Consider the following 27,633-nt stretch of genomic DNA (forward strand, 5'->3'; position numbering starts at 1 on the left):
AGAGAATATGAATGATAACACCAAAACTTTTTCTCCATTCATGGTTAGTGGTTGGGTGAAGCCATTTATTGTCAAACTACTGTGTTTTTTCTTTTTAAATCATAATGACAACCCAAAACATCCAAATGACCCTGTCAAAGCTCACATACACTAGTGATTTTGGCCTGATAACATGCATAGAAGTTGACACAAATGGGCTTGAATGGCTACTAAAGGTAACATCCTCATCTGTGACCTGTTTGCGTGTAATCCGTGTGTGTGCATAAAAGCTGAGTGAGTTTCTGGGATCGAGACAGACTCTTGCATCTTTCATCCAGCCACTGATGTTTCTGGATTGTGAGTCATGGGGAAAGCAAAATAATTGTCAATGCATCTATGGGAAAAGGTAGTTGAACTGTATAAAACAGGAAAGGGATACCATAAGATATCCAAGGAATTGAAAATGCCAGTCAGCAGCATTCAAAGTGTGATTAACAAATAGAAAATCAGAGGCTCTAAAAACAAAACCATGGTCAGGTAGACCAACAAAAAATGTTGTTCACAACTGCCATGAAAATTGTTTGGGATGCAAAGAAAAACCCACAAATAACATCAGCTGAAATACAGGGCTCTCTGAAAACTAGCGATGTGGCTGTTTCAAGATGCTCAATAAGGAGGCACTTGAAGAGAAAGGGGCTGCATGGTCAAGTCTCCAGAAGTAAGCCATTACTACAATATGCAAAAGTGCACAGAGAGAAGCCTCAACTTCTGGAACAAGGTAATTTGGAGTGATTAGACCAAAATTGAACTTTTTAGCCAAAACAATAAATGTTACATTTGGAGAGAGGTCAACAAGGCCTATGAAGAAAGGAACACCATTTCTACTGTAAAACACGGAGGTGGATCATTGATGTTTTGGGGATGTGTGAGCTAGAAAGGCACAGGCAACTTGGACAAAGTTGAAGAAAAGATGAATGCAGCATGTTATCAGCAAATACTGGAGGCAAATCTGCGTGTGGATATACTTGGACATTCCAACATGACGATGATCCAAAACACAAGGCTATGTTGACCTGTCATTGGCTATAGCAGAACAAAGTGAAGGTTCTGGAGTTGCCATCTCAGTCTCCTGACCTCAATATCAATGAGCCACTCTGGGGAGATCTCAAGCACGCAGTTCATGCTAGATAGCCCAGGAATTTACAGGAACTGGAGGCTTTTTGCCGAGAAGAGTGGGAAGCTTTACCATATCGGAAAATAAAGAACCTCATCCACAACAAACTTCAAGCTGTTATTGATGTTGGAGGGGGCAATAATGGTATTAAGAAATGGGGTATATGAACTTTTTATCAAGGTCATGTTAGGTGTCGAGTTCCCACCTCTGGCCAGGAGGAATCTCAAACCATCTCCGCTGCGGTCTCCCATTCTCCAGCCACAGTGGAGCCTGCTCAGCGGAGACGTCGGTCCCAGCTTCTGGCTCAGGCTGATACTGTGCGACTGGTTCCTGCTGCCCTTCCAGGCTCTACCTTTGTAGCCAGCACTGATCAGCAGCGAGCAGGTTTTTCTGGGACTAACTCCTGCTTTTTCCATACTGAGCATGCCCACGGGACGACCTCCCATTGGAGGTCAGGGGTCACATGCTCAGGTCTTGTTGCGGCTCCTATTAGACCATCTGGAAGGTCTTGTAGCACTGCTGCTATAAAAGGTTTGCATGGCCGAGCTAGTGTATACTACTATACTTGAAAACGTGTGTGTTGATGTGTGAAAGTTGCTCATTAATCTTCCCCTCCCTTGTGTTTGACTGCTCACGTAAGGAGGATCATTGCTATCTAGCGCCCGACAGAGCAATCAGTACTTAACACATGATACAGCGTCTATTGCTGTGACCGCCAGTGCGGTGCCATGCGCTATTAGAGCGCTTTCCTGACCCAAGTCTGGGTGGCTAGAGGCGTCCGCCAGAGTGGCACTGCACGCACTCTTGTGCATTTATTAGTTAAGTTATACTCTGACACCCACTAGCGGTGTCGAGCGCAAGTGGTCTAGACGAACTCTAATCCTGAGTCTTGGGATTGAGTTCTGTGACTCCTTGCTTGTGCTCTATGTGCGGTACCGCGGCCCTGTGATGCAACAGGGTTCACTTCTTTCACACAGGGTGAAGCCAACCCCGTGTGTGTATCCTCATTGTACCACCACATAGTCCGCCATTACTCAGCAGCAGGTTCCATCTCTGCACGGTGGACCCCGGGCTGCGAACGCACCTTATACCATCTCTCTAACTATTTGGTGCGTTCCGCTAGCCCTAACATTACACTAGCGCCAGGGTCTGGCTAGTAATGGCGGACGAACAGCAACTGCAGCGGTACATCCAGCAGCTGGAGGGCAGGTTGGCGGCTCTCAAGCGCACAACCTCAGCTGTGGATGTTACCGCAGTAGCTGTTCAGGCTGCTAGGGTAGCTGCAGCAACTTTGTCCACTGCCACCCCTGTTCCGACCCTATCTCGCCTCCTGCTTCCAGACAAATCTTGTAGGGGTTTCGTGAGCCAGTGCTCTATACACCTCGAGCTCCTGGCTGCACGTTTCCCCACAGAGCGGGCAAAGGTGGGATTCATTATGTCTCTCTTGTCGGATAGGGTGTTGGAGTGGGCTACGCCGCTGTGGGAGCGTGGTGATCATGTGGTGCAGAGTGCTCAGCTGTTCCTGAGCACTCTGAAACAGGTCTTTTTAGGACCTCGAGTAATCCATGATACGGTGCTCTAACTGTTGGCATTGACTCAGGGCTCGTCCTTGGTCAGCCATTTTGCCATCCATTTCTGCACCTTAGCATCTGAGCTGGAGTGGTCGGATAAAGCCCTCATCCCTGTATTTTGTAGGGGTTTGGCTGACCATGTGAAGGACTCTTTGACCACTAGGGAGATTCCTGCTACACTGGAGGAGCTAATTGCTGTATCCACTCGTATTGACCTCTGTTTTAACGAGCGGAGGTTAGAGCGAGACCAGTGTAGGCAGAGGTTTCGGCTGGCTCCCACCTTGGAATCTCCGGTCCAGGTGCCCGAGTCACATGAGGCCATGGAGGTGTCACGAGCGGGATCTAAGTCAGGACATCTTGCCTCCCGATGTCCCCAGCGGTCAGGGAAACGTCAGCATCTAGTGGTAGTAGGTGGAGGTACACTAGACATGGTGACTTTTGCCTCCAAATTGTCCTTTAAGGGGACAATTACCATAGGCTCATCCACTCATTCAGTAGAGCTTTGCGTGGATTCCGGGGCGGAGGGCAATTTTATGCCTTCTGCCTTCGCCCAATGACGAATACCCTTGGTGATGCTCGCTCAACCAGTGACCGTACGAGTGGTGAATGGGTCGACACTGCCCTCACAGATAACACACCAAACCATCCCATTTACTCTATCCACGTCTCCATCTCATCAGGAGATTATATCTCTGCTCGTCATTCCAGAGGGAATTGATGAGGTCTTGTTAGGTATACCTTGGCTACGGTACCACTCCCCTCATATAGAGTGATCCACAGGCAGAATTTTGGGATGGAGTGAATCCTGTGAGGGTAGATGTCAGAGGGAGTGCGTTCAGGTTGCTACTACTGAGGTACCCGCAGATCTTTCCTCTCTCCCCAAGCACTATTGGCCCTATGTGGACGTGTTCTCCAAAAGGGCTGCGGAGACCCTTCCACCTCACCGTCCCTATGACTGTCCAATTGACCTCTTGCCTGGTACAGCGCCTCCCCGGGGTCGAGTCTACCCGTTATCTCTTCCGGAGACGGAGGCAGTGTCCCAGTATATCCAAGAGAATCTGGCAAGAGGATTCATTAGGAAGTCAGTGTCACCTGCAGGGGCTGGGTTCTTCTTCGTGCAGAAGAATGGAGAACTACGTCCATGCATAGACTACAGGGGTCTTAACGCCATCACCGTTAAGAATAAGTACTTTGATGGGCTACGGGGAGCAAGGTTATTTACTAAACTAGATCTGTGGGGTGCTTACAACCTGATTCGCATCCGTGAGGGGGACGAATGGAAGATGGCCTTTAACACCAGGGATGGGTACTATGAATACCTGGTGATGCCCTTCGGGCTCTGTAATGCCCCAGCCGTTTTCCAAGACTTTGTGAATGACTTCTTCTGGGAAATGCTCACCACCTTGGCCGTCGTCTATCTGGATGATATTCTCATCTACTCTCCAGATATTGACTCCCACAGAGAGATGTTTGCAAAGTTTTCGACCTCTTACGGGCAAACTCCCTCTACGCCAAGTTGGAGAAGTGTGTGTTTGAGCTGGAGTCCTTGCCTTTCCTTGGCTATATCATCTCTGCCCAGGGATTGGCTATGGATCCTGCCAAGCTACAGGCTGTGATGGACTGGCAGGAACCCCATTCTCTTAAAGCTGTGCAGCGCTTTATGGGGTTCATTAATTACTATCGCCAGTTCATTCCCCACTTCTCAACTTTGGTAGCTCCCTTGGTAGCCCTCCCCAAGAAGGGAGCAAATCCCAAATTGTGGTCTCCAAGGCCTTTCTCTCTGTTAAGTCACACTTCGCTAGCGCTCCCATTCTACATCACCCCGATGTTGATAAGCCGCTTCCAAAAGGATGCTCAAGGTCGGAAGCATCCTTGCTTCTTCTTTTCCTAGACCTTCACACCAGCGGAGAGGAATTATTCCATCGAGGACAGGGAGTTGCTAGCCATGAAGTTGGCTTTCTCAGAGTGGAGACACCTGGAGGGGGCCCGCTTTCCCTTCCAAGTTTTCACAGACCACAAAAATTTGGTGTACCTACAGACAGCCCAGTGGCTAAATTTTCGCCAGGCCAGATGGTCCCTGTTCTTCTCCCGGTTCCATTTCACTCTCCATTTTCTCTCCAGGGAGAAGAACATTCGTGCCGACGCTCTCTCTCGCTCCGTTGTGTCATCTGAGGAGGAGGAAGAGGAGCCTTGGCTTATTGTCCCTTCTGAGAGCCTGAGAACCATGGCTCCGGTTTCGCTAGAGTCTGTATCCCGGGCAAGACCTTTGTACCATCTCATTTGCGACCGGATGTTCTCTCTTGGGCTCACTTGTCCAGGGAGGGTGGTCACTTTTTGGGACCAAAAGGACATCTGAGCATCTGGCGAGAACGTACTGGTGGCCGCATATGGCCCGTGAAGTCGGAGACTATATTTGGGCATGTGTCTCCTGCACCAAGAATAAGTCTCCTCGACAATGGCCAGCTGGGTTACTTTATCCCCTGCCGGTGGCAGACAGGCCCTGGGAGATTGTCGGGATGGACTTTGTGGTGGGCTTACCCAAGTCCCGTGGCTGCACCATCATTTGAGTAATCACTGACCATTTTTCTAAAATGGTGCACTTGGTGCCGCTTCCACGGCTACCTTCTGCACGGGCCTTGGCAGCGTTGTTAATAAAACACATTTTCCACCTACACTGTATGCCGGACAAAATTGTCAGTGACCGGGGTCCCCAGTTTGCGTCTCGGTTCTGGAGAGAGCTTTGTCGTCTACTCAGCATCGAGTTGAATCTCTCTTCAGCATACCATCCTTAGACGAATGGGTTAGCAGAGAGGGCCAACCAGACCTTGGTCACATATCTGCGACATTTTGTTTCAGACAGGCAGGATGACTGGGCATCCTTGCTACCGTGGGCGCTGAACAACGCCATAACCGACTCCACTGCGCAGACCCCATTCCTCCTTAACTACGGTCAGCATCCGTGGGTTCCTGTGCCTATGCCCGTGTCTTCCACCGACTCCAGGGTGGCAGACTGGGCTGTGGAGGCACGGGACATTTGGGACCACACTCAGGATGCCATCCGGGCCTCCAAGGAGAGAATGAGGTTCTCTGCCGATGCACAGTCCACTTAGTTGAGTCCACTAAGTTTGCACCTCGCTACTTGGGTCCCTTCTAGGTCCTGGAAGAGGTTAACCCTGTGGTCTACCGTCTGCCCCTTCCTAGGTATCACTGACACCTTTCATGTGTCCCTCTTAAAGCCCGTACACATGTCCTGGTTTTCCGAGTCATCTGCCAGGACATCGGTTTAGTCTATGGACGATTATGAGGTGAAAGGTATCTTAGGGTGTAAGGTGGTACGTGGTAAAAAATTTTATTTGGTGGATTGGAAGGGTTATGGACCAGAGGACAGGTCCTGGGAGCCTGCTGAGCACATTTGAGCTCCGCAGCTCATTGCTGCCTTCGAGTGTAGCGAGGTCCAAGGAGGGGGCCTTAGGAGGGGCGTAATGTTAGATTTCAAGTTCCCGCCTCTGCACAGGGGTAATCTCGAACCATCTCTGCTGCGGTCTCCCATTCTTTTCCAGTCACAGTAGAGCCTGCTCAGCGGAGACGTCGGTCCCAGCGTCTGGCTCAGGCTGATACTGTGCGACTGGTTACTGCTGCCCTTCCAGGCTCTGCTTTTGTAGCCAGCGCTGATCAGCAGTGAGCAGGTCTTTCTGGGACTAAGTCCTGCTTTTCCCAAACTGAGCATGCCCACGGGACGACCTCCCATTGGAGGTGGGGGGTCATATGCTCAGGTCCTGTTGCGGCTCCTATTGGACCATCTGGAAGGTCTTGTAACACTGGTAGCACAGGTCATTTGGATGTTTTGGGTTGTCATTATGATTTTAAAAAAGAGAAAACAGAGTACTGTATTTTTCGGACTATAAAATGGGGAGTGCGTCTTATAGTGCAAACACATGCTTACCAGAGGGATGTGGCAGTGGTGTAGCATGGTTAGTGGTTTCGTGAAGCCATTTATTGGCAAACTACCGTATTTTTCAGACTATAAGACGCACCCCAACCATGAGTGGAGAAAACGTTTTGGTGTTATCATTCATATTCTCTGAAAAAAGCCAAAAAAAGCAAAGTTTCTGCCAGGTTATGTAAACTTTTGAGCACAACTGTGCATAAAACATACACATAATCTACATGTGACCACATAAATTCCATATAACTTCAACATACCCATTGACACTTACCTCTCAGCTGCCACTAAACTTCTATCTCTCATTTCCTCCTTCGGCCTCACTCAATGGTCTTCTGCAGCCACTCACAAAGATGGTCACACATTGGACCTCATCTTCACCCACCTCTGCTCCCTATCTAACCTCTCTAACTCACCTCTTCCTCTTTCTGACCACAATCTACTCACATTCTCTTCCCTCTCCACTCCTTGTCTACAATCCCCTCCCCACAAACTTGCACACCCTCGCAGAAATCTTAAACACCTTGATCTACATTCACTCTCTGAATCCCTCCTCCCTCTGACAGACATAAGTTCCCTACACAATGTGGAAGACGCTGCCGCTCTATATAACACCACAATAGCTGCAGCTTTGGAATCTCTTGCCCCTCTCACACATACCAAAGCTTGCAAAATCAACAGACAGCCCTGGCACACCAGCCTGACCAAAGAACTGAGGCAAGCTTCCAGGGCTGGAGAGCGGAGATGGAAAAGATCCCACTCCAACGAGCACTTTATCGCATTCAAACAGTCCCTCACTACTTTCAAGACCACACTTGCCACAGCTAAACAAACCTACTTCTCATCTCTCATAGCCTCCCTGTCTCACAACCCTAAACAGTTATTCAACACCTTCAACTCTCTCCTCCGTCCCCCAGCACCTCCTCCCTCCCCACTCAGCTGAAGACTTTGCCTCATTTTTCAAGCAGAAGATTGAGAACATAAGAGACAGTTTAGTCGACAACCCCCAGAGCCCTTCCTCCCAAATACCCAGCCCTCCACCTTGAAAACCAACTTCTCCACCATTACAGAATATCGACTGTCCACTCTACTCTCAAGATCGCATCTCACCATCTAGCACTTGACCCGATCCCTTCCCACTTCATCCCAAACCTCGCCAGTCTTCATCCCAACTCTAACCCATCTCTTTAACCTATCACTAACAACTGATGTTTTCCCCTCAAGCTTTAAACATGCCTCAATCACACCTATCCTCAAAAAGCCCTCTCGTGACCCATCCTCTGTATCTAGCTATTGCCCTATATCACTTCTCCCCTATGCCTCAAAACTACTGGTACAACAAGTCCATCTTGAACTGTCCTCCCATCCATCTTCCTGCTCCCTTTTCGACCGTTTACAATCAGGCTTCCGGTCACACCACTCCACTGAAACTGCCCTAACTAAGGTCACCAATGACCTATTAACCGCCAAGAGCAAGCGACACTTCTCTATCCTCCTTCTCCTGGACCTGTCCTCTGCCTTTGACACAGTGGACCATTCCATATTACTACAGACCCTCTCATCCCTTGGCATCACAGACTTGGCCCTATCCTGGATCTCGTCATACCTAACTGACCGAACATTCAGTGTCTCCCATTCACACACACCACCTCCTCACCTCGCCCCCTATCTGTCGGAGAACCGCAAGGTTCAGTTCTAGGGCCCCTGCTCTTCTCCATTTACACTTTTGGCCTGGGACAGCTCATAGAATCTCACGGTTTTCAGTATCATCTCTATGCTGATGACACACAGATCTACATCTCTGGACCAGATATCACCACCCTACTAACCAGAATCCCTCAATGTCTATTCACTATTTCATCCTTCTTCTCCGCTAGATTTCTAAAACTTTAACATGGACAAAACAGAATTCATTGTCTTTCCCCCATCTCACGCGACCCCCCCCCCAACGAACCTATCCATTACAGTAAACGGTTGCCCACTGTCCCCAGGCCCACAAGCTCGCTGTCTTAAGGTAATCCTTGACACTGATCTCTCCTTCAAACCACATATCCAAGCCCTTTCCACTTCCTGCCGCCTTCAACTCAAAAATATTTCACGGATCCGTGCATTCCTAAACCAAGAATCTGCAAAAACCCTAGTTCATGCCCTCATCATCTCCCGCCTCGACTACTGTAACCTCCTGCTCTGTGGCCTCCCCTCTAACACTCTCGCACCCCTCCAATCTATTCTAAACTCTGCTGCCCGACTAATCCACCTGTCCCCCCGCTATTCCCCGGCCTCTCCCCTCTGTCAATCCCTTCACTGGCTCCCCATTACCCAGAGACTTCAGTACAAAACCCCAACCATGACATACAAAGCCATCCACAACCTGTCTCCTCCATACATCTGTGACCTCGTCTCCCGGTACTTTCCTGCACACAACCTCCGATCCTCACAAGATCTCCTTCTCTACTCCCCTCTTATCTCCTCTTCCCACAATCGCATACAAGATTTCTCTCGCGCATCACCCCTACTCTGGAACCCTCTACCACAACATATCAGACTCTCACCTACCATCGAAACCTTCAAAAAGAACCTGAAGACCTACCTCTTCCGGCAAGCCTACAACCTGCAGTAACCACCGATCGACCAAACCACTGCACGACTAGCTCTATACTCACCTACTGTATCCTCACCCATCCCTTGCAGATTGTGAGCCCTCGCGAGCAGGGTCCTCTCTCCTCCTGTACCAGTTGTGACTTGTATTGTTCAAGATTATTGTACTTGTTTTTATTATGTATACCCCTCCTCACATGTAAAGCGCCATGGAATAAATGGCGCTATAATAATAAATAATAATAACATAATCACATGTACAGTATATTGTTCCTACAGTTATTTTCCCTTCCCACCAGCGCCAAACATAGCCTAGGAAAAACATACAAATAATTATCCCTCCAATAAGTCTTTAATTTATTTGTTTTTTGTAACAGTTGTTACAATTTTCAATAGTTACCTTTCTGATTGAATATTCATTGAGTTTAATATCTTGTGTACATTGCCTGGGCAGGCCTAAAGGAGCCACATTAGAGAATCTCTGTACTTCATGAATTACGGCATTGGTGTATGGCATTTTCATGCGGTCTTCATATTGAAGATTTTCAATGCTTTCTAGAAATGCATCAATTTCTGTCTGGACTTTCACTGTAAAATAAAATCAGAATGATGCAGCAAAAATAAACCATGGCACACATATAGGCTATGTGCACACGTATTCTGGTCCACTGCTGATTTTTCCGCAGCAGATTTCATAAATCCGCAGTGCAAAACTGCTGCGGATTTACCGCGGTTTTTCTGCGGTTTTACAACTGCGGTTTTCCATAGGGGCAGCTGTAAAACCGCTGTGGAATCCGCAGAAAGAAGTGACATGCTGCGGAATGTAAACCACTGCGTTTCAGCGCGTTTTTTTCCGCAGCATGTGCACAACGTTTTGGTTTCCCATAGGTTTACATTGAAATGTAAACTCATGGGAAACTGCTGCGGACCTGCAGCTGCGGAAACGCTGCGGATCCGCAGCGTTTTCCGCAGCGTGTGCACATACCCTTATGGTCACTATTCTCTAAAGTGCAGTAATTTTTATTTCAGGCAAATGACCAATATTTGAAGGGACTTTTCTTTTTTTTCCATTTATGGAAGGAGTATTGATCAAATCCATCGAGTCTGCATAAATGCAAGCTAGACCCACTGCTCTTACAGTGGGTGGGCCTCTCTCTATCCATGCTTAAGCAGAAGTATGGATAGGGAAAGCCAGAATAAATAAATACAGACCAGGAGGGGAGAAGCTAGGCTAGATGGCGCCTTTGTCAGCTGACAAATAGACGGCACATGACTGGTTGAGACTAATTTAAACACATCAGCCAGCAACTATGGGGAGCAGGAATAAAACAAGGTATTTAAAGGGGATTTATAGCAATATAGGAAGCCATTTTAAAAGGTTGAAAAAGCTGAGAAATGTTAATAATAAGAGGATATAATAATAACTGTCACATCTTCACCTGGACCTGCAACATCTGTTTCTGTAATCAGGCGCTGCCTTTTTCATTCTGTGGGCAGCACTGGTGATCGAGGAAACAAAGATCAGAAGCTCTGGACGCACAGGCTCTGCCCACCTACTGAAGTCAGTGTGACTGAGGCCTATAGTGCTGCCAGTCTTGCAGTAAGGGTATATATGCTGTGCAGCTGGATCAATCACCCCTTGCTGTGGCCAATGGGACAGCTTCACACCCTACTAAAATTCCCAGCATACTGCTTGAAGTTGACAGCTATAGTTAATTCTAGCCCTGGTTTTCTTCTCTTGTCCAGCTCCTGTTTAGTGTATTTCTCTATGGACCTTGGCCCGTTTTCTAATGAATCTTCTGCCTCATAACTTTGTTCTCCATCTATCCTTCCTATTTTCATGCAGCAACTTGACCATTCCTGACATCCCAATCCATTGGCTAGTGACTACTCAGAGTACTCAACTCAGGGCAACTGTGTAAAGGTACCTTCACACATAACGATATTGTTAACGATATCGTTGCTTTTTGTGACGTAGCAACGATATCGTTAATAAAATCGTTATGTGTGACAGCGACCAACGATCAGGCCCCTGCTGGGAGATCGTTGGTCGCTGAAGAAAGTCCAGAACTTTATTTCGTCGCTGGACTCCTGCTGACATCGCTGGATCGGCGTGTGTGACACCGATCCAACGATGTCTTCACTGGTAACCAGGGTAAACATCGGGTATCTAAGCGCAGGGCCGCGCTTAGTAACCCGATGTTTACCCTGGTTACCATTCTAAAAGTAAAAAAAAACAAACACTACATACTTACCTACAGCCGTCTGTCCTCCAGCGCTGTGCTCTGCACTCCTCCTGTACTGGCTGTGAGCGTCGGTCAGCCGGAAAGCAGAGCGGTGACGTCACCGCTCTGCTTTCCGGCCGCTGTGCTCACACAGACAGTACAGGAGGAGAGCAGAGCACAGCGCTGGAGGACAGACGGCTGTAGGTAAGTATGTACTGTTTGTTTTTTTTTACTTTTAGAATGGTAACCAGGGTAAACATCGGGTTACTAAGCGCGGCCCTGCGCTTAGTTACCCGATGTTTACCCTGGTTACCGGCATCGTTGGTCGCTGGAGAGCGGTCTGTGTGACAGCTCTCCAGCGACCAAACAGCGACGCTGCAGCGATCCGGATCGTTGTCGGTATCGCTGCAGCGTCGCTTAATGTGAAGGGGCCTTAAGCCCACATCTCTTTACAGGGATTAAAAGGTGAAGGCCAGTGCTCCCTTGGTATCTGATAGTCTGAGTAGCCAGCCCAAAGCCTGTCCATGTGTATGTGACAGAGACTGTTGTGTACCTGCCTGTGAAGACAACAATTGTAAAGTGGGTACTGTAACACTATAACCTGCAATGAAACCACATGTTAAAGTAGGAAAGTAATGAAAGCTGTTAGATGCAATTTAGGTGAAAGGTTAGATCGTCCCAGCAACAGAGTACAGGAGCAGATACAGTTTAATGTTTGCGACCAGCCCAGTATGGGAGGAATAAAGGTCAGAAATACAAAATAAATCACACTGGCGCTCACTAGTTTATAGGGTAATGCAGCAGCTGGTATCTAGACAGATTTCGTGCCAACTCCATCACTAAATCCAAAGAATTATTTAAAGTGAAAGATACCGCTCTTAAAGATGTATATTCCAGATATGCTGGCTTGCTTAATGGGTGAGCTCTACATTCAGGGTACACCAATGGACCAACCTGATCCTTGTTGAGACCCCAGGTGTGTGTACCTTTAAATAGATGTCACTGATAAATTTAAAAAATGACTAATTAGTCCATGCAATATGCAGTGAATGTGCACCTTGAAACATACCCTTGTCACCAAGACAGGCCAAGCATGTGTGCCAGTTACAATGCAGTAATGGTATATATGTAACGTGTAATTGGTTCGATAGTTAGGGGTATATACCCATGCAATCTAGTACAACTAGTGCAGCTATGTGCTTACCACGCTCCAGATTTCTGCAGTTCCCAGTCATGGGATTCAGTCCAGATTATGTGCGTGGAACGTAAGCTGTCAGAGTGTGACAATGCGGCGTGTCACACCGGATTAACACGAAGTAGCCATGCAGAGCCAGAGGCACCCTGGCCAGTGGCATCTCTGGTTACTCGGCAGAAGAAAAAAATGGCCGGCAGTGCCTGCAGTGTGTGACGTCACCCATTAAGCAATCCAGCATAACTGGAATATACATCTTTGAGCCTGGTATCTTTCATTTTAAGCAATTCTTTAAAGGGAACCTGTCACCCCTAAAGGAAGTGGAGGCAGCGCCCAGTGAGCGGAGTATTGAGTGACGGCTGGAAGGTGTTTGTGTCCGGGGGAAAAGACATGCCCCCTGGTCAAACTACAGGTATGAGGGGCAAATTATAAAAACGAATAGTCCAGCGTTGGCAGGGACCCCAACTAAAAGAGCCACCTTGACAGAATGCAGAATTAGTGCTTCACAAGGTGGCTCTTTTAGTTAAAAACGCCTGGGGGGTGACAAGTTCCCTTTAAGAATAAAGGTCAAGCAAATAACGGGAAGCATTTCCTGGTTTTAGTCAGACAATCAGACAGTGTTACCATGTTAACTTCATGTCAAATTCAGGTTAAAGTGTCAGTGGGCTGGAGGCATGTGGAGCACATAATGTTCTGTCAGCATGAGGTCATACCGAATTTCCTGTGGACATTCATTCATTCAAGTGTGCCTTATTCCGTTCCATACAGAGGAAGTCGGACCAGGAAATGTGTGAGGGAAATGTAGCGTATTTCTGTAGTGCTGTGGGCCAGATGGGAAATCCCTGTGGCTGACAGGAGGATCAAGCGTATGACTTGTCCTCGCTGAATGTAAGCAGAGGCATGAAATATGCCATATTAATGAAAATGGAACTGGAGGGTGGTGTGCCGAAAACTGTGTGTTAGAGACTATTGTATTTGAACTGTCCAGTAAAGTTGAATCTGTTATTACGAATCGGGTGTTGCCTAATGTGTGTTGCAGCTGATCCTGGGCTAAAGGACTTGGATACAGCAAAGGCCTCTGGTCTGAAAGTGAGTGCACTGCTTTGTACACCGCAACACACTGATGGACTCTCTTAAATCCTATGTGGATACAGGGAGAGTCCCTCGGGGTTTGAGAGTATGGAAAGAAGTGTCCCATTTTTCAAGTGATCCCGTCTTTAAAACAGAATGGGAGAACATTATGCTTAAGTGTTCGCAGGACCTGCTACAGTTGGTATTAAAATTAAATATGCAAAACTATGAACAAGTAAATATAGAAATACAACAAACACAACAAGAATTAAAAAGCAGGTTGACAGAGAACCAATGGACACAATTAAATAAGAAATTAGACACTAAGATGATTCCCATACAAGCTGAGATTAAACAACGCAAGCGGGATAAGTTTATCCGCGACAAAAATGATTTCGAGACAGGAAGAATTTTCACTTGGAACAAACATTCAAAAGGAGATAATATGGAGTTAGACCGCCCTTTTCGGAGAAATTATAGAAACAAAAGACTGAACCAACACAGGCGCAAAGACTATTTAACCACAGAATCCGATTCGAGTATAAGCGAAGGAGCAGCGGCCTCAGTAGGCTCATTAGAAGATTTAAATATGTATACACCAACTTATAAAAAACAGAGATCCCTAAAAAATAACCTTTATTAATATAATTAAAAAGACTATATTTATCCACAATCAATAAAAAAGTATTAAATGTACCTAGTGGACCCTAGACCGAGCTACAATGCACCCTGCCTAACAGTGCTATGATGGAAGAAACATATACCACAGGTGCTGTATAATAAAGATACCTTAACCCAAATACGGGTATACTGGATGCAATAATATGTCCAAACAAGATAATACACAGCACTTAGATGAGGTCCATTTTCTGTTACACTTCAATGGTGCAAATGTTTGATGTAAAATAACCAGTAGTGCATGTCCATAAAATATGGCACAATTACAATGACAAAAAAATGGACCAAAAGACAAAAAAAGAGGAAAATACCTCTAAAACACACAGCACCTGTGGTATATGTTTCTTCCATCATAGCATCTTTCTACACTAGTATTATAAGGTGCTAGTATATATATATATTTTTGTGATATACATTTATTCTTTGTTTTGAATATTTTTTCTATTTTTGTTTTTTCTCCATTACGGGCATCAGTGGTGTTTGTGGGACATATCTCTTTGTCTATCCCGAACCTTAGGGACTGTTAGGGACCCTAGGGCTAGCCGTCGTTGAGTGGGGGCGCCTACCGCAGTAAATTAGGGTGCCAACCTCCACTGTTAGGTAGGGTATTAGTATAGATTTCAGTAGGGCTAATTAGTCTTTCTCTAACTATAGGTCCTTATAGGGCTTGTAAGGGCTAGCCGCCGAGGAGTGGGGGCGCCTACCGCGGTAAAGTAGGGTGCCAACCTCCACTGTTAGGCAGGGTGCATTGTAGCTCGGTCTAGGGTCCACTAGGTACATTTAATACTTTTTTACTTTTTTATTGATTGTGGATAAATATAGTCTTTTTAATTATATTAATAAAGGTTATTTTTTAGGGATCTCTGTTTTTTCTAAGTTGGTGTATATGTTTTTCTGGGATTCCGCATTATTGTGATTTGGTTTTTTAAGATTTAAATATGACAGTTAACGCTCAGCCTAGAATCCCTTTAGGAGAAAAACGCGGCGAGGAGGAAGGAAGTACAATAGACAATCAACGCCGCAAGAGGAAAAGCGTGTCTTGGAGGCAGAGACGTTAGAAATATTCACGGACCAACAAGTGCTCAATCTCACAGATCATGTATTGGGTCCGGGTCATATTTCGTTGTTAAATAAGGGATTGTCGTACTGTTTGCCCGATGAATTTAATTTGACGGACTTTAAGATTGATCTTTTTAAGGCGGTAAGGAAGATGCACCTGCATAAAATTTTCAAGTCTGTTCAGGGAGCACCTGTAGTGAAGGAGGGCGAAAAACCCGTCACTATAGGTCCTCTCGGTTTTTTAGCAGGTGGCACCACAGAGTCATTAGCAGACGTAAGAGGCGATGCAGGATTACTGTTAAGTATCACTGATGAGGGGGTCGTTGAAAACTATAAGGGAATAGAATCAGTAGAGCCATTTATGGGGGGAGTGCCGTCGCGTTTTATGCCCATAGTCTCACCAGGGAATTTAATAGATCTTTTTTGAAACCCAGGTAATTAAAGATATGGAGGCATTGATCTATCGAAAAGCTCCAGCTAACCTGTCAGCTATGGAGAAAAAAGCGTTAACAGAAATTGCCCATTGGTCGGATACAATAGTAAGACAGGCAGACAAGGGAGGGAGGACGGTGCTAATCCCCAGGGATAAATACATAAGTGAAGCCATGAGACAATTAGCAGATGAAGACACATACAAAAAATTACCCAAAGACCCCACACATAAGATCAAAGAAGAATTACGGTCCTTTTTACAGCAGTCAGTGGAGGCTAATGTTATTTCCCAAAACAGGGCGGAGAAATTGCTGCCGGAGTTCCCAGTCAGGCCACATTGGTATCATGTCCCCAAAATACACAAGTCAGTGACCGATCCACCCGGGCGCCCTATAGTGTCCGGGGTAGGATCGGTCACTGAACCGTTGTATTGTTATGTAGATTGGTTATTACGTCCACTGTTAATAAGTATTCCATCATATACTAAAGACACGGATGCGGTTTTGAAAAGTATTAAAAACTTTCAGTGGCAACCAGGTTTTGCACTTGCATCAATCGATGTAGTCAGTTTATATACGAGAGTACCACAAGAAGGAGGGGTGGAAGCTGTGAGGAGGATACTGAATACCACAGAATGTAGCGATAAATTTTGCGATTTCGTTTGCGCAGGACTAAAATTTATTTTGACGCATAATGCGTTCACATTTTTGAATCAATGGTATATTCAGGCAGTTGGCACTGCTATGGGGACTCCGGCAGCATGTACATTCGCGAATCTGTTTTTGGGATTATTTGAAGAGCAATTGAAGAGCGTTTTTCTTAAGCATATCAAATTCTACTGCAGGTATGTGGACGATATGTTCCTTGTGTGGGATGGTTCGGAGGACGACTTTCATCTTTTTGTGAAGCACTTAAATGATAATGAGGCCAACATGGCGTTTACATCTGTTTTTGGGGGACATAAACTCGATTTTTTGGACGTAACAGTTGAAGTAAAGGAGAATGTTTTAAGTACGTCTCTATATCGTAAACCACTTGCGTCAAATTCAGTGCTCCATTTTGACAGTTACCACCCACCCCATACAAGACAATCGCTACCCTATAGCCAACTTTTACGGGTAAAAAAAGTGAACAGTACAGCAGAGGGATTTGAATCCCAGGCAGGAGCTTTGTGTGAACGTCTAAAAAGAAGAGGGTATCCCTCGGCAGTATTACAGACTGCTATGACAAGAGTCCAAAATGAGAATAGGGCAGAAAAAGAGAAAGGTGTGAATAACAAGAGGTTCACTTTTTGTTTTCAGTACGGCCCCATGGATCAACAAATACGGTCTGTAATTAGAAAGAAATTGCACCTTTTAGAAGGTGATAGGGATCTGGTAGAGGTTGTGAATAGAGGTCCGCTAATTTCTAGCAAACGCAGTACGAGACTAAAAGACATACTAGTCCATAACCGGGTAACAGTGGATAATAATAATTGGTTGGAAAAGAGCGCACCAAAAGGGAACCACCGATGCGGTCACTGTTCCTATTGCCGGTATCATGTCACAGGACAAGATTTAGCTATTGGGTCAGTAAGGCATACTGTCAAAGAATTTATATCCTGCAAAACGAAGTACGTTGTGTACGTGGTTATTTGCGAGTGTGGGAGATTTTATATAGGTAAGACAATTCGATGCTTGTATATACGGTTCCGTGAACATCTTAGATCTATCATCACCAAGAAAGGAGTACCAAGATTAATTGACCATGAGATCCATGGAGGAAATTCCTCCGTTCTGAGCTTCGCAGGAATCGAAAAAGTAACTCTACCAAGTCGAGGGGGAGATTTGCATAATATGCTGCTAAGAAGGGAAGCCAGATGGATCATGGATACACGGGCGTTGGGCCCTTTAGGGTTAAATGATCGTTTGGATATGTCCATTTTTTTGTGAGCAGGCATAGAGAAAATTAAATCATACGTGAGGGCGGTCAATAAATCAATAATAAATTAATAATACATTAAAAATAATAAAAATAATAATAAACATGTCCCACAATTCCTCCATATATTAACACATCGGTTACTATTGGTTGCTCCTTTCTTGGTGGTTTAAAGTGCATGAGATCATCGTTACCATTTCTCTGATGTTTTTTACAGTTCCTAAGGTGCGGTTCTTTTGTTAAAACCGATAGCTTGTGTGTTCGTTCGTAGTGAGAATCAGTTCAAGGGACTGAGAGACAAAGTACATCGGAGTGTGTCAAAATAGTCGCATGTAACATTATCCTTATAATTGTTCATTAGTCCAGAGCATTTTTGTAGAGGTGATTAGTGCATGCTAAGCTGATATTGGTTTTAATTGTTTTTAAGAGTATTTTGTAAGCGAGTGAAGCGCCAGGTGGGGCAGGGAGGGTTTGATGGCGGGGGAAGGATCTTACCTCCGTGCACCTACTTCCTCTGCCTCCCTGGACGCTCACTCACTGACCCGTGGAAGCGCCAGGAGGGCGCGAAACGGCCGTCGTCAGGCTTGCCGCACTGCATGTTTTGTACCCCCGGCTGATGGCTTTTAATTAATAAAAGTTACCTCTCGTCATGGAATGGTGAGTGCCGCCTCTCCTTCTTTCTTTCTTCGATTGGACACTGATGGACTGGGATGCTGATTCTAGGGTGCCAGAGTGTGGAAAAGCAGCAGCTTGCTCACGGCTACCGCCGGCCGGCTATGTGAGCTTTTGGAACGTGCTCAAACCCCACATGCAGATATAAATTTTTGTACATCTGAACCCAGTGAGGGCCACCAAAAAACCCTTGCCATCGCCTCTAACGTGGCCGCGATCCCAGGATGGGCACTCAACCTAGACTCATGAAATTCCTGAAGGAGCTTGGCCCGAAATTGGTCCAGGAAAAATAAGTTATCTCTTGGCTTGGAAGCTGGGGCCAAAGACTGAGCCCCCAAAATCTCTCATTTCTACTCAGATGAGATCCCTGCTACCACCACTCCGAGTCGAAGAATGGAGGACGCGGGAGACACGGGCTCAAAACTTCGGGACAAGGCATCGACTTTAATGTTCTTAGAACCAGGACGAAACGTAATAGAGAACTGAAACCAAAAAAAAGTAACCAACGAGCTTGTCTAGTGGTCAATCTTTTCGCTGACTCAATATATGCCAAATTTTTATGATCCGTGATCACAGTAATCGGGTGAGCTGCCCCTTCCAAAAAATGCCTCCATTCTTCGAATGCCAACTTGACCGCAAGAAGTTCTGTATTGCCCACATCATCATTTCGACGAGAACTTCTTGGAGAAGAAGGCACAGGGTTTGAGGTCAGTTAAAGTGGCAGGACCCTGGGACAACACTGCCAACACCCCCACCTCAGAAGCATCCACCTCCACAATAAAAATTTGGACGAATCTGGTTGTACCAAAATCGGAGCGGACATGAAACATTTTTTTAATGCCAAAAAAACTCCTTGGCAGCCTCTGACCAATCTTTTACATCCACCCCCTTGCGGGTAAGATCAGTAAGGGGTTTAACCACCTGCAAAAACCCTTAATACATTTATGATAATAGTTGGCAAATCCCAGGAAGTGATGGAGCCCCTAGAGGTCTCGGGGTTGAACCTAATCAGCGATCGCCTGCACCTTACTGGGATCCATATGAACCCCCTCAAAGGACACAATCAGACACAAAAATGACAGTTCTTGTACAAAAAAAACAGACATTTCTCTAATTTAGCAAATAACTTATTAGTCTTTGAAGAATAGTACATAGATGCTGCAAATGAATCTGACGGTCCAGGAAAAACACCAAAATATCATCCAATTAAATAATGACAAAACATCCTATAAGGTCAGCAAGTACCACATTAAAGAAATTATGAAAAATAGCTGGAGCATTTGCAAGTCCAAACGGCATGACCAGGTTTTCAAAGAGTCCCTCAGATGTGAGGAAGGCCGTTTTCCACTCGTTCCCCTCCCGAACCCTTATCAGATTATAGACTCCCTGGAGATCAAGTTTGGAGAACCATTTAGCCCCAGACAACTGATTACATAAATCTGGGATAAGGGAAAGCGAGTATGTGTTTTTCACGGTTATTTTATTAAGTTCTCGAAAGTTGAGGCAGGGATGAAGACCGCCATCTTTTTTTTTAACGAAAAAGAATGTGGCAGCCACTGGAGAGATGGAAGGATGTATATGCCCCTTGCATGGCATCATCCAGGGAATCAGGTGGAGGATGAAGCACCAGTGCATCCTTTGGATGTTCGGACAGGCCTCTACAGAATAAGCTTCGGAGGGTGACATCATCCCACGAAACCTCTGCAGCCCAAAGTCTGAATTCCAAGCAGAACCACTCGGCCGAGTGCTTCCCCGATAAACACTCATCACCATATCCACCGCCAGACGCACTCTATCAGGCTCATCATAACGCCCACCCTCTGACTTTCATCTCCAGAGGAGCAGGGTCTTAAAGAGAATAGCCGGCAGCCCTCTTTATAGACTCTAAATTCTTTTTTGTTATCGAAAAATGTATCCGGTAACTTAACCGGGGGTTTGGAAGGGAAGAGAGCGACTTCTCTAACCCCTGCCTCCTTAATTCCCGAGGACAAAGCCCCCTGAACTGTGTCGGTCACCTGCTGTTGGGACTAGGCCAGGGTTTTGCTGCTCTAAGTTTAGTTTCTGCAGCATCTGGGACAGGTGCTTCACCTGCTCAGACAGGGTGCGCATCGGGTCCATATGGCACCCTAACCACAGAAGGCAATGGTGCAGTCAGTTATAATATCAGGGACCCCGTGACTGACCTGTCCAGGTCCAGACATGAGTCCCGTACAACAGAATGGGGACGAGTAAGCAGTACCAGGATACACAGAACGGCATGGTCGCCATCGTGCAGGACCTGCGGCACGTGATCGCAAGAGGAGGGGTCAGGGAGGTGCCAGCCGCCTGAGCTTACGGAGCAATCAGCGGAGCTCCAAGGGTACAGCCGGGAGGTGACCGGTTGGGGAGCCGACAAGTGTATAGTAACCGGGTACAAAAGGGTGTCGGGAAACTGAGCAGGTAATACCAGAGCCGAGCGAACAATCGAAAGGGAGTCAGAAATCAAGCCGGGTCAGAGAATCAGATATTCCACAGACAGAACCTAATAGACAGGCAAGTGCGACGTGGGGGACAGGCCGGGACAAAATGGGAAGAAGACTCACAAGGCAGACACAAGGCACAAACACACAAGTGTACAGGGGTCACTTAACCTGCTCAAATCCTACCATAGGATCATGACAGAACCTGTCAGCAGGATTGTGCACAGTAACCCACGCACAGTGTCAGGCGCCGTTATACTGATTAAAATGATACCTTGGTCGGTGAAATCTATCTTGTGGTTGTTGTTTAATCTTTATTGTCAGTTTGAAAGTTTATGATAAGCTCGTTATCCGTGGCCGGCCTGTGGGGGGGAGGGGGGTTCAGTTGAGGGGTCTTTATGGTGCTCTGTTTAGGTATTTATAATGCAGACTGCTAACAGGTCACTGATTCCTCAGTGACCTGCCCCCTAGTTTGCATAATGAATATCTGTACATACTGAAGAAAAAAAAACATTCTTGTGCAGTAGCACTTATCGGTGTATACAACCCCTGGCAAAAATTATGGAATCACCGGACTTGGGGAATGTTCATTCAGTTGTTTAATTTTGTAGAAAAAAAGCAGATCTCAGACATAGCACAAAACTACAGTCATTTCAAATGACAACTTTCTGGCTTTAATAAACACCAAAAGAAATCAAGAACAAAAAATGTTGTAGTCAGTAATGGTTACTTTTTTATAACAAGCAGAGGGAAAAAAATATGGAATCACTCAATTCTGAGGAAAAAATTATGGAATCATGAAAAACAAACAAAAAAATACTCCAAAACATCACTAGTATTTTGTTGCACACCCTCTCGCTTTTATAACAGCTTGCTGAGCTGAGGCATGGACTTAATGAGTGTCAAACAGTACTCTTCATTAATATGGCTCCAACTTTCTCTGATTGTTGTTGCCAGATCATCTTTGCAGGTTGGAGCCTTGTCATGGACCATTTTCTTCAACTTACACCAATGATTTTCAATTGGATTGAGGTCCGGACTATTTGCAGGCCATGACATTGACCTTATGTGTCTGTTTTCAAGGAATGTTTTGCACAGTTTTTTCTCTATGGCAGGATGCATTATCATCTTGAAAAATGATTTCATTATCCCCAAACATCCTTTCAGTTGATGGGATAAGAAAAGTGTCCAAAATATCAACATAAACTTGTGCATTTATTGAAGATTTAATGACAGCCATCTCCCCAGTGCCTTTACCTGACATGCAGCCCCATGTCATCAATGACTGTGGAAATTTTCATGTTCTCATCAGGCAGCCATCTTTATAAATTTCATTGGCACGGCACCAAACAAAAGTTCCAGCATCATCACCTTGCCCAATGCAGATTCGCGATTCATCACTGAATATGATTTTCATCCAGTCATCCACAGTCCACGATTACTTTTCCTTAGCCCATTGCAGCCTTGTTTTTTTCTGTTTAGGTGTTAATGATGGCTTTCGTTTAGCTTTTCTGTATGTAATCCCATTTCCTTTAGGCGGTTTCTTACAGTTCGGTCACAGACGTTGACTCCAGTTTCCTCTCATTCGTTCCTCATTTGTCTTGTGCATTTCCTATTTTGGAGACATATTGCTTTAAGTTTCCGGTCTTGACGCTTTGATGTCTTCCTTGGTCTACCAGTAGGTTTGCCTTTAATAACCTTCCCATGTTGTTTGTATTTGGTCCAGATTTTAAACACAGCTGACTGGGAACAACCAACATCTTTTGCAACATTGCGTGATGATTTACCCGCTTTTAAGAGTTTGATAATCTTCTCCTTTCCTCAAAATCTCCTATTCAATTGACATCTCTCGTGTTGGAGCCATGATTCATGTCAGTCCACTTGGTGCAACAGCTCTCCAAGGTGTGATCACTCCTTTTTAGATGCATGGTAACGAGCAGATCTAATTTGATGCAGGTGTTAGTTTTGGAAATGAAAATCTAGAGGGTGATTCCATAATTTTTTCCTCAGAATTGAGTGATTCCATAATTTTTTCCCTCTGCCTGTTATAAAAAGTAACCATTACTGACTACAACATTTTTTGTTCTTGATTTCTTTTAGTGTTTATTAAAGCAAGAAAGTTGTCATTTGAAATGACTTTAGTTTTGTGCCATGTCTGTGATATGCTTTTTTTCTACAAAATTAAACAACTGAACGAACATCCTCCAAGGCCGGTGATTCCATGATTTTTGCCAGGGGTTGTATATGTGATCTACACCCTTCTCTGGGTTCCTTGCCCTACCAGTTGAGGGCTTTGTCCCAATGCCCCTATGGACTTTGTTTTATGTGGGCTTTGTCCACATTCTATGGACTGGAGGGGAACAATGGACTGTACCTTCCATAGACTGTGTCCTGATCATAAGGACCAACTTGGGGGAGGGAGGGGAACAGACTACCTGATGTTCCAGTCAAGGACCTTGAAGACTGCCCTTGGACAGGAAGGGCTGCTGCTGTTTTGGCCTGTGGGACTCTGTCATAAATGGACAGGGACATATGGTTCCGGGGTCTCAACCTAGTGGGACTGAGGTCATGCTGACCCAAAGAAACAAGTCATGCTGACTTCTGAGAAGCAAAGAATGACTGTTTACTTTTCTTTGGTTTTAAGCACTGGTATCTTGCAGGTTTACCGAGTGGTCGAGGATGACCATCATTAAAGAAGGGGGAAATGTAATATATAAATATACATATTTTAGTGGTTATGCAAGGAGATGGACCTGATGCCGTGTTCCCCCTGAATACATCAATGCTACTATGATGTAGAATGAGTGAAAAATGTTTTGTTTCTGATATGTTTCCTTGTTATAACAATTGCAATTCCCCTGTGGGCTGCAGTAATAACTAATGGTACAAGATGTCACTGTCTAGAATGCAGGTGAAGTTTGCCTAGTAACATGACAGGCATAAAGTTAGTTGAGGGTGAACAGCCCGCCCAGTTTGGGAGGGGGGACTGAATGTTAGTGGCAAATACAGGAAGTGACAGTATCAGTCAGTATGTGGGCAGCAGTGAGTAAAGTAGCAGGCCTAAGAGGCTGCTAGGGACAGCGTGAGCCTAAAACTCGAGGCAGTGGATGGCCAAAAGTACCCTTCCATGTGATTGTGTCTACATGGCCTGTGGAAACCTCGAGACGGACATCAGGGGCCTGCGAAACACTCAGCTTGTGAAGCCACAGGGAAAGATTGACTCAGACTACATGGGACAGAAGATATTGCAATCCGGAAATACTGCTAGAGGTGAGGAAGATTCCCTAGGGCTAGGAAAGCCAGTGAAAGGGACTTGACATCTATACCGAGAACCACAGCTGAAGTTGTAGTCGGTACATTTGGGAAAGATGACAACCCATTGGGCCTCATCCTCTACATCTGCCTGTAAGAACTGTACATACTGCCACTCACAAAGTAAACATTTGGTTTTTAAAAAACCTCTTGTCCCCTGGATTTATTGCTGCCCTAGTTCCAGAAGGATTCCTGGAGTCAGAAGAAGCCTGCAAGCCAGAAGTAAATGGGAAGCACCACATACACTCTAATCTCTACTTACACTCTACTTACACTAATCTCTCGATATCTTCCCTCACGTGATCTCCGGTCCTCCCAAGACCTCCTTCTCTCCTCCACACTTATTCGCTCCTCATCCAATCGCCTCCAAGACTTCTCCCGAATATCCCCCATCCTCTGGAACTCTCTGCCCCAACACGTCCGACTATCAACCACAGTCGGATCCTTCAGACGGAACCTGAAAACTCATCTCTTCAGGAAAACCTACAGCCTGCACTGACACCGCTGCTGCCTCATCACTATCGAAGCTACCGCCTCACCAACACCGGAGCTACCGCCTCACCAACACCGGAGCTCCTGCAACCCTCAACCTACTGTCTCCTTCCCCATAATCCTGTAGAATGTAAGCCCGCAAGGGCAGGGTCCTCGCCCCTCTGTATCAGTCCGTCATTGTTAGTTTATTTACTGTATGTGATATTTGTAACTTGTATGTAACCCCTTCTCATGTACAGCACCATGGAATCAATGGTGCTATATAAATAAATAATAATAATACACAGCAACACACTAGCAGGGCCTGTTTTAGACAAAGTGGGATCTTGGAGAAAAGTTTAAAGTGGGGCCCCAAATTCTAACATATTGCACCATCAAACAGAAACATTTCTGTTGTATTTACAAGCGCTGAGTTCAGGCCGCTAAACGAGAATATTGAAGTTGTTCGATGCTTGTTTCTCGGCCTCTTTAGGGTATTTGCCCACATTCAGTAATTGGCAGCGCTTTGGACTCAGCACATGTCCGCTGCGTCTAAAGCTCTTCTAGGTGAATCCGCATGTGTTCATTGAACCGTGCTGATTCATTGCGTCCAATACTTTGTACGGGTGAAATTTACCTTGCGGAGACAAATAAAGATAAATTGACATGCTGCAGTCTGGAAAGACGCACCTCATGTCTCTCAGAGGGTGATCATGGGGGTCTGTGCACGCATGGTGGGCATGGGATTTTTTGAAATCCCATCCACTATGCTTTGACATCTGGATGCTGCAAAAGTATGCAGCGTCCAACCCGCATCATTTACTAACCGTGTGCACCAACCCTTACTTCGGCTGAGGAAGAATGATTGGTACAGATAGTCCTTGATACAGTATAATGCAGTTCTCATATAGTACATATAGTAAAATGAACTCCCAATGGTCCTTCGTAGAGTATAATGCAGCCCCCTCAGAGTATACTGCAGCCCCCCTCATAGAGTATACTGCAGCCCCCTCAGAGTATAATGCAGCTCCACTCTCACAGTATAATGCAGACCCCACTCCGACAAACACACACAGTATAGTGCAGCCCCTTCACACACAGTGTAATGCAGCCCCCACACACAGTAAAATGCAGCCCCCAGAGTATAATGCAGCCCCACACACACAGTATAATGCAGGCCTCACGCAGTATAATTCAGCCCCTCCCACAAACACACAGTGTAATGCAGTAATACAGCCCCCCACACACAGTATAATGCAGCCCCCAGAGTATAAAGCAGCCCCTTCAGAGTATAATGCAGCTCCACTCACACAGTATAATGCAGACCCCACTCCGACAAACACAGTGTAGTGCAGCCCCTTCACACACAGTGTAATGCAGCCCCCACACACAGTAAAATGCAGTCCCCAGAGTATAATGCAGACCCACATACACAGTATAGTGCAGGCCTCACGCAGTATAATTCAGCCCCCCCACAAACACACAGTGTAATTCAGTAATACAGCCCCCCACAAACAGTATAATGCAGCCCCCCAGAGTATAAAGCAGCCCCTTCAGAGTATAATGCAGCCCTACACACAGTATGGTGCAGCCCCCCCACAGACACACACACAATATAGGGCAGCCCCGCCACACACAGTATAATGAAACCCCCACACACACAGTATAGTGCAATCCCCCACACACAGTATAGTGCAGCCCCCGCACACAGTGCAGCCCCAACACAAAGTACAATGCAGCCCTCCCACATACATAGTATAGTGCAGCCCCCCACATACACAGTATAATGTAGCCCCACCACACACAGTATAGTGCAGTCCCCCCACACACAGTATAGTGCAACCCCTACACACAGTGCAGCCCCCACACAAAATATAATGCAGCCCCACACATACATAGCATAGTGCAGCCCCACACACAGTTTACTGCAGTCCCCACACACACACTATCGTGCAGCAGACACACACACATACATTATAATGCAGACACATACACAAACATGCACACACTATAATGTAGACACACACACTATAATGCAGACACACATACATACACAATACTTACCTCTCCTCCTTGTTCCCCTGCTGCTCTGACTTGAACTTCTGCAGAGCGTCTCAGCTTCTCATCAGCTCCACTGCTGAAACACAGGCAAAGAGGGAGGGGTGGGAGAGGGAGTGTCACATGACACTCCTCCATCACTGCTTTCAACTTTATCGGCATCTATGATGCCAACAAGTTTAATGCATGATGCGGGGAGAGGGCGGCACTGGGCCCCTCTTACTCAAAGCGGCCACTAGCTGGGGGCCCCTGGAGAACTGGGGGCCCTAGGCGGCTGCCTGGTCTGCATGCACCTAACGCGACTGGGACACACCTTGTCTGTAGGATGCCAGTGCGAGTGGGGACCGAAGCTCGCCCACGACTACCTAGCTTGGGCATCAGGTAAAAAAAACCTTCACAGCAATTATGCTGTTTGAGCATATTAAAGCCACTAGTTCTGAAAACTTTAATAGCTCCTAAAATATCTGGACATCCTGGTTGAATCACCACTTCAACCCCACCCTACATCAATCTATTGTGATGTCGCCCTGACTACAAGCTGGTCCCGTCTCTGTTATCCTATCTGCTATATGGCTCTTAAAGATGAACTTTAACTACATTTTTCACGATGAACTAGGCACAAAATGTAATAGTGGCTGCAGAGTGGAATAAAAAAGTTGTTTTTTTTTTGTTTTGCTTGTTTCATTTTTGTGAAAATATTAGCAATCAAAGAATTTAATGAGTCAAGTTGTCTGAGTCCATGTGAGTGTTATAAGAGTTTTCACTCTGGGTGTATACTTCTTCTCTCTGTAAGATGCTGACCAATCATAAGCAGGCAGC

At 45.9% G+C, this 27,633-nt stretch overlaps 1 pseudogene; it reads right to left on the reverse strand.

Annotated features, from left to right (window-relative positions):
* The window catches only part of LOC138638021 (cytochrome P450 2J2-like), a 151,895-nt pseudogene that overhangs the window by 15,926 nt on the left and 108,336 nt on the right, over positions 1-27,633 (reverse strand).

The sequence above is a fragment of the Ranitomeya imitator genome, chromosome 5 (assembly GCF_032444005.1).
Source record: "Ranitomeya imitator isolate aRanImi1 chromosome 5, aRanImi1.pri, whole genome shotgun sequence".
Classification (NCBI taxonomy): domain Eukaryota; kingdom Metazoa; phylum Chordata; class Amphibia; order Anura; family Dendrobatidae; genus Ranitomeya; species Ranitomeya imitator.